The sequence below is a fragment of the Cannabis sativa genome, chromosome 3, assembly GCF_029168945.1.
Source record: "Cannabis sativa cultivar Pink pepper isolate KNU-18-1 chromosome 3, ASM2916894v1, whole genome shotgun sequence".
NCBI lineage: Eukaryota > Viridiplantae > Streptophyta > Magnoliopsida > Rosales > Cannabaceae > Cannabis > Cannabis sativa.
Window position 1 is genome coordinate 11,041,665 of NC_083603.1, and position 9,056 is coordinate 11,050,720.

The window sequence follows — 9,056 nt, forward strand, 5'->3', positions numbered from 1 at the left end:
ATTACAGAACTCTGAGAATATGGAATTTTCGAACTCTTTTCCATGGTCACTTCTCAGTCTAAATACTTTTCCAACTTTGGAGTCTTTCTCAGTTTGCGGTCTCAATATCAAGGCAGAGAATGATCCGAATGTGTCAGACTTGTCTCTAAGAAATTCAACCCAGGTAAACCGAGAGTAGTCATCCACCAAGACCATTACATATCTTTTCCTACTGATACTTTCATTCTGCATTGGCCCCATTAAGTCAACATGCATTAGTTCCAACACACGAGAAGTGAGGAGTCTATTAATTGGGGGATGAGGAGTCTTATGCTGTTTTCCAAGCTAACATGGTCCACAGACTCTCTCCTTGGACACTTTCATGTCAGGAATTCCCCCTTACAGCTTGAAGCTTCACCAATCTTTGGAGATCTCTGTAGTTCAAGTGCCCTAGCCTGTAGTGCCATAAGTCAGGTTTGTCCAAGAAGGTCCTGTTGCACACTATGGTATTGCATACAACATAGCACTGGTCTACTATTCTGTTTCTTGTTAAGACAACACACCAATCAGATGAAACTAAACATTGAGTTTTAGTGAAACTTACAGAGAGGTTGTCGTCACACAATTGGTCGATGCTGATGAGATTGGCTTTGAGTCCTCTCACATATAGGACGTTTGTTAGCTGAGCCACTCCATTCACATTCACATCACCTCTCCCAGCAATCTCCCCTTTGTTACCATCCCCAAAAGTGACAGATCCCCCTTTTTCATCTTTGTAGTTAACTAGAAATTTCTTATTTCAAGTCATGTGACGAGAACATCCACTGTCGAAGTACCACTGCCCTTCAACAAAGGCAGACAGGGATAGCTTTGCAACTAAACCAACATCAGGATTTGGTTTGGACTTTATTTTCCATTCTCGACGAAGTTTGTGTCCATGTGACTTATTAGGTAGAGGAAAGCTATTTGGACGATTGATCATTGCTTTCAAGTAGTTCTGCAATTTGTAACACTTGGGACGAATGTGGCCTCTCCTATTACAGAAATGACATGTAGGAATGAAATTATCATTCTGTAGTAGATTTTTTGCATCAGTCCACCTTCCTTCAAACTTGAGTTTAATGGGTCCAGTTGGAACCTGTCTCTTCTCAGATGAGTCAGATTCGTTAATGGTGGTTGAGGTGTCAGGTAATTCATCTTCCTTCTTTGTTGAATTGACATTAGAGGGCAGAGAATGCTCAACAGACATATCATTCCCTTATTTATACAACATCTTATATCCTAAGGAAGTTCGATCACCATAGGGCTTCTGAAGTTGTAGGGTTTGATTGATAGCTGTAGTGCCTGGGGGAATGAATTGTAAATCTTGCTTGGTTCAAATTAGGTCAGCTGTGAGTTTATAGATCTCATTCTCCTTTTCATCAAGAAGTCTGTTGAGGTTTTTGACAGTGTCTTCTAACTTTCCTTTTTCAGTCTCCACTTGCTCTAGTGAGTTCTTTAGAACACAGATCTGTTTAGTCATGTACTCCCATTGTGCAAACATTTCTTCATAAGCATTTTGTCGACCTGTGCTATCAGCTTCTGATGAGGTGGAGACTGCATCATCTTCAGACTCAACTGGATTACAGCTTTGGGCCATGAATGTCAGTACCTGCTTATCCTCATCTGATCCTTCACTAGTTGTGGAGTTCTTTTCTTCATCACTGTCACTCCAGGTTGCTGCAAGGGCCTTCTTCTTTTTTAGTGTGTTGGCGCACTCAGCCTGAATGTGGCCATATCCATCACACTCTCTGCACTTAATTCCTCGACCTTTTTGATCAGTAGAGGCTTGTCCTGGTTTGAAATTTACACCTTTGTTTCTCTTGAGAAAATTTTCTTTGTCAGCTGGTGGATTTTTTCTGTAGTTCTTTTTCAAGAATTTTGCATAGTTTCTCGTTAACATGGCAACAGTTTCATCAGTAATGCCATTCAATTCTTCTAGAACTGGTTTCTTGTTTTCTTGGTGAATAAGTGCAATGCTGGCATCTGACTTTTCTTTCAGCACCTCCTTTTGTTTCTTAGTTTTCTTCCACCTGGACAGTGATAGCTCATAATTTTGCAAGGACCCGATGAGTTCGTCAAGATCAAGTTCCTCAATGTTTCTCATTTCTTCGATTGAGGTAACTTTGGACATGAATCTTCTTGGAAGAACACCAAGCACCTTTCGAACCAATTTTGAATTAGAGTAAGTTTTCCCCAGAGCATACGATTCATTTGAAATATCACACAATTTTGCATGGAATTCAGCTCCGGACTCATCCTCCTCCATGGTAAGATTTTCAAAGGCCTTTGCCAAGGCACGCAATCTTGATTTCTTGACAGCATCAGTTCCCTCGTTTTTAATTTTTAGCTTCTCCCATGCTTCCTTAGCAATTTCACAATTGGCTATGACCTTCAATTGATTAGTGGAGACAGCATTAAACAAGGCATGAAGGGCCTTCGAGTTGAAATTCGCTCTTTCCATTTCAACTGTGGTCCATTGGCTTATAGGTTTGGGAATAACGATTTCATTCTCCATCATCGTTGGTTTCCACCACCCTTCTTCTATGGACATCCATACTTTTTCATCTACAGCTCTCAAGAAAGCACGCATCTTGGTTTTCCAGTATGGATAGTTGGCTCCTTCCAGCATCGGAGGTCTCGAGGTGGAACCTCCTTCTCTAAACATTTCCATCCTGCACAAAGAAGTGGAAGACAGACACACAAACATTCCGTAGTTCTTCGAGAGAGAACTCAGAGGTGGTTAGTGACGACAGAATCAGTCCTTAAGATTGAATCAAGAATCAAGGATCAAGAATCAAACAGGAGTAGGATCTAACACAAATTTTTAGAAAATTTCAGGCTCTGATACCAATTGAAAGTACAACTTGTTGATTTTAATGATCCAAATTACCAAGTTGATTATCTTTAGATTGATTGATTTCAAGATATGAATTATAGACATGAATCAATAATCAAGCAGTAAATCACGCAACAATTTACAAGCTTCATCTACACTGAGAACACATCTCAGCCGACTAGTGCTTGGGTTCCCCGAACCAGGGTAAATTCATCTACTAATTCTCAAAGGTTCATATTACAATTTCCAATTCTCTCTAAAGGAATCAAATACAACCTTAACAGGAATTAGAAATGAATTACCAACAACAATCAAGAACCCTGATTGTTAGTGCACAATCCCTTGTGCAGCAACTGAGTTCTTCTTCAACATGTCTTCAACCTGAAATCCCTTCAGATCTGATGAATGAAGATGACACTGAACTCCCTTTAGTTTGAACTCAGCAACTCCAGACTCAGATCCTTTCGCCATTGATGACCATCTTCAAGCTATACGATCTGACCTGTAATCACAACAACAAGAAACAAGATACGACACTATCTCCACAGACAACCGAAATAACAAACTGAATGATTTAATGGATAAACTCTTTACTAACAAAAAACCGACTATTTATATATCCACAAACAAGTCCACCTGGCACTAACTAACACTTAACTGAAACTGACGTAACAGAACGCTAGTGCAGATATAACAGACTAAAACACCAGACACGACTAGACATTGAACAGAACAAAAACTGTCACAAAATAATGACACTAACACTCCTCTTCTTCAAATGGTTGGGGTGAATTGAATTTGGGCAATAAGGAGGGTATTGGTGACTCCAATCCTATAGTGATGGATCCCAGTGCCAATCGTAATCAAAATTTGTCATGTCGTTGAACAGATTCATTACATCATGGCTTCTCCTTAACAAAGGCTCTCTAGTTACATCTGCTCCATAATCCACTCACCTTCTTATTTCATCATTAAGTCTATAATGCCCCCGCTTCAAGCCTCCATTGGACCCTTACACCCACGGAATAATGGCTCTTATACACAAGTACGCCACTCTGGTTGCTTTTTGGAACCTGTGGGGTATGGGCCCACAACATGCGTTACTCATTGTATCAGAGCCTTGACCCAGCTACCAAAAGTGTGGTCGACGGGGACATCGGACCCCGTAAGGGAAGTGATTGTGACAGTCAGTAGTCTCGTGATCCGTAAGAGAAAATACAGGGTAAGCTATGTGTCACGGGCTCACCTTTTCAGGCAGCGGAACACCCGTGCGGCACCTTGACTTCTCTAAGCCAAGGTCAGCCTTCCAACCCTCCGAGTAATAATGGGCTCATTTTTCGCGCGACCGTGTGCCTCGGGCACACTCCCGTCTCTCGAACAACTCCCGCCGAGTCATGCTCGCAAGCATCCATGAGTGCATTCATGTACCGAGACTCTCTAGCTAAGATACTCGCACTGTCCATAGGTTCCCACCATGGTCAGACAAATCCCAACACCGACGCTCACCTTGTCACTCGTGACCAAGGTAGCATGTGTGGCGAGATGCCAACACCAAGCCAACGTGCCAACGCCTCTATCATGCCCCATTCGATACTGTCCGAATAGTCTCCCTCATCGCCCAAGGACTCCCATACGTCCATGGACCAATCCTCAAGGCCCCATGCCTCCACGCATGTTAGCAGGCCCTCAAGACAAGCCACCAAACCAGTTGCATACATTAGACCTTTGCCCCTTTCCAACATGGTGCATCCGTCCCATGCGCGTATGCAAACTAGTCCACGAATGACTACCCGTGTCATCTCGTGTTGAGACTCGTGGCCTAGGCGCACCACGACGTATCTTGGAGGATCTAGGCCACGTCTCGTCCAAGCGGCATACCGGCAAGCCAAGGGAAACGTACCATTGAACCTCTGGCGGCATTCTTCGATGAACTATCTGGTCGGCCCGATAATGTCCATGAGTACTCCAACTCATGGAGACATATGAGTCCCCTCGTGGTCCTCATATGCCCGCCCTACTAGTCCCCACTGGCTAGTAGTAGCTCACTTAGCACCAAGGTGCAAGGGGTGGTGGAGAGCTGACACCAGAGTACCCCCCTTAAAGAGCATTCTGAGCTTTTAGCCTTCTACCAGGAACATAGATGATTTTTGCTCTGTAGACATATGGGAAGCACCATATACCAAATCACCTAGTTTCGCCAAACCGATTGCACCATTCTATTTGTGGACCCAAATAAATGGTGAATACCAAGTCCCGTCCCGATCCGGACAATATTGAAGATATTTACGAAAATGCCACTGCATACAAACTAAGCATCAGCATGCCACCTGCATGCACCACAACATGCCCCACCACTTGACCACCACTTGGCCAACTTGTGGGCATCACTTAGCTTGTAACGTGCCATCATAGACTGCACGTAACATTCTCCCCAACTTCAACATGTCGATGCCCTCATCGACGGACCGCAGGCAAATCCTCCTGATCTCAACTCCTAAGCTTACCCCAAGCTTCTCCCGAATCCTAAGTCTGCACTTGTCCCCCTACCTCCGTAGAACCACCCTCTTGGTGATGATCTCGCACGCCCACTCTTGGACTTGATCAAAGACCCTGTGCCACTGTCGCTATTCAGATCCACCCATGGAGTAGTGCCTCTGCACTAGAATACTTCCCCCTACATGAACTCCTCTGAGTCCATCACAGCGTCCCTCCAGTCAACCAAGTAGCCCTTGCAACACTGACCCTGAAGCTACCACATCCTCTGATTGCAGCTCACTCGCCAATCGTCCCATGCATACTCCTTTTGACACGGATTAAGTATGGTGCACCCCTCGGGGTGAGGTTCGCAAACCAACCGTTCCCAACGGCACCTACAAAACACGCTTCCACTGAAGCTAAGTCCCTCTGGACAAGTCCCTCTGGAAACTTCACATGCCAACTCTATGGCGCACCATCCTCCTGATGGCGATCGAGCAAGACACACACATCGCAGGATAAAGTTTGGTGCGTCCCACCTGGACGAGGCTCGCAAGCCAACTGCACCCAATGCAGCACCAAGTGCACTCTTGCACCCAATTTCTTCGCGAAGTTGACAACATTGGCCCTCTGGCCCAACCGCATACCCACGGCTTCATGCAAAGGTCCCACTGACCCACTGCATACTTGCTCCTCTGAGCTCCTGCTTGTGTCGGCTCCCAAAATTGTGTCACAAGTTTATCTCCCAAAATCAACCCTGCATCCTCTGATGACTCGCTAATTTTCGATGAACTTGATGACACCCAGTCTTACTCTTAAGACTTGAAGTCATCCCAATCCGCTATCTCCCATCGACATATGTTCTCTGAACCATTCGGCTTACAGTGTCCCATACAACACCAGTGTTCCCATAAACACAAAACATGCCCACAACATGCCGCAAACTAGCTCAGTCTTGATCTCAGTCTACGCCCTTGCATATTGTCTATCTGCAACTTGCAGCAATCATGCAAGTCTTCACCCTGAACAACCAATCTGTTGCAGTGTTTCCCTCTGGATTCACACACCAAAACTGAACAAGTACCCTGATTCTTCAAACACATGAATTAGTGGGCTCCCCCACTTCAACTTGGGAAACAACTTCTCTCTTAGAGGAATATCCCTCAAGATATAGCTCGCAAGCTAACCGCATATTCACATACGGTTCCTCCACTCCACATTTCACTTTGATGAAGATGTTGAACTAATGCCTCGATCATTCTGACTCTTCGCCCCTCGACATTTCATTGTTGCCTTAGTACTCTAGTCCTGCTGACTTTTGCCTTCGGCCAACATTGCCATGGTGTTATCTTAGTACCTGAGTCCTGCGGACTTTCACCCTAGATAACTGGCTCTGCCTGTGTCCTGAGTCTTCTTGACTTTACATCCTGAACAACAATCAATCTCCATGATACTCATCTTGATGCTTGTAATGAATAAGTAGTCATGTTGAGTGAACCGTGAAGGTCTCTCCCCCACTTCATCTGTTGGCGTCCTCGACAACATGCCCACACGCACATGCCTGACCGCCCCAACTCTTCATGCACACCATGTCATCTAAAAGTGCATCCCGCAGGATGTGACTCTCGAGTCAACTATCTCATTAGCACCCTTGTCGATTTCCACATGCATGCACTAACTTCCCACTCAACCATCCAACTGATTCACACTTGCATCACGCCCTTCTGGCTCCCACGGTGTACTAAGTTCCAATGACGCAGCCCTCTGGCCTTCATGCAAACTGTAGCACCCTTTTCGACCTTCGCAGGCCAACATGACTACTAAGTCTCACTGGCACGGCCCTCTGGCCTCCACACAAACTCTAGCGCCATCTCAATGCTTGCGCTCGGTCTTCTCAGTCCTGCTGGCTTCCTTGATGCCTTTATTCCACAACTCCGCGTCTCTATCGATGTCTTTGTGTGACTTACGCCCTCTGGTGATTTAACAAGCCAACACATTCCACTCAACTGCCTCGGCGCTTCCATATGGATCAAATAAAACTCGCATGCGAACACCTCCAAGTACAACCATCCTCTGACGATTGCGACCTCTGCCCGCCTTGGTCTCCATGTGCGTCCCTCTCGACACACAATGTAGCAACTGAAGCATTCCATATCTGTCCCCATCTGAACCATCTCGGTTATCAACTCTCGACCTCTGTCGTGACTAACAAGAATCTGACGGTCCCTGCACTACTTCCACACTCCTGCCAGCAAGCTTCCTTTTCAACAAAAGCGCCTCCTGCGGCTTACAATGTCACTCAGGCAAACTTGGCCTAGTGTACCAAGCATACAACATGGACTATCCCCTCAACCTTGTCCTATGCCAACGAGTTTCAAACATTTTGTTGCGCCCCTCTACAGTTGCATATGGTAGTTGTCTTTCTAGCATCCCTGAACTTGACTCGAAGCAACCATCCATGTCTCCTCCTTAGGATGTCCAGTATTCCCACGAAGAGAAGCAACCAAGTCTTAACTCCATCTCAGCCTACTGATCCTCTTTAAAAGACTAACTGGCTCAACGACGTCTTGTTCCAACATTCGGACCATCTCGATCCGTCCACACGCCTATATCCTCTCTAGGATAGGCCAACCAGGTTCACCTCCCACTGAGATGAACTTGGCTCTGATACCAACTGTCACGGGCTCACCTTTTCAGGCAGCGGAACACCCGTGCGGCACCTTGACTTCTCTAAGCCAAGGTCAGCCTTCCAACCCTCCGAGTAACAATGGGCTCATTTTTCGCGCGACCATGTGCCTCGGGCACACTCCCGTCTCTCGAACAACTCCCGCCGAGTCATGCTCGCAAGCATCCATGAGTGCATTCATGTACCGAGACTCTCTAGCCAAGATACTCACACTGTCCATAGGTTCCCACCATGGTCAGACAAATCCCAACACCGACGCTCACCTTGTCACTCGTGACCAAGGTAGCATGTGTGGCGAGATGCCAACACCAAGCCAACGTGCCAACGCCTCTATCATGCCCCATTCGATACTGTCCGAATAGTCTCCCTCATCGCCCAAGGACTCCCATACGTCCATGGACCAATCCTCAAGGCGCCATGCCTCCACGCATGTTAGCAGGCCCTCAAGACAAGCCACCAAACTAGTTGCATACATTAGACCTTTGCCCCTTTCCAACATGGTGCATCCGTCCCATGCGCGTATGCAAACTAGTCCACGAATGACTACCCGTGTCATCTCGTGTTGAGACTCGTGGCCTAGGCGCACCACGACGTCTCTTGGAGGATCTAGGCCACGTCTCGTGCAAGCGGCATATCGGCAAGCCAAGGGAAACGTACCATTGAACCTCTGGCGGCATTCTTCGACGCACTACCGGGTCGGCCCGATAATGTCCATGAGTACTCCAACTCATGGAGACATATGAGTCCCCTCGTGGTCCTCATATGCCCGCCCTACTAGTCCCCACTGGCTAGTAGTAGCTCACTTAGCACCAAGGTGCAAGGGGTGGTGGAGAGCTGACACCAGAGTACCCCCCTTAAAGAGCATTCTGAGCTTTTAGCCTTCTACCAGGAACATAGATGATTTTTGCTCTGTAGACATATGGGAAGCACCATATACCAAATCACCTAGTTTCGCCAAACCGATTGCACCATTCTATTTGTAGACCCAAATAAATGGTGAATACCAAGTCCCGTCCCGATCCGGACAATATTGAAGAT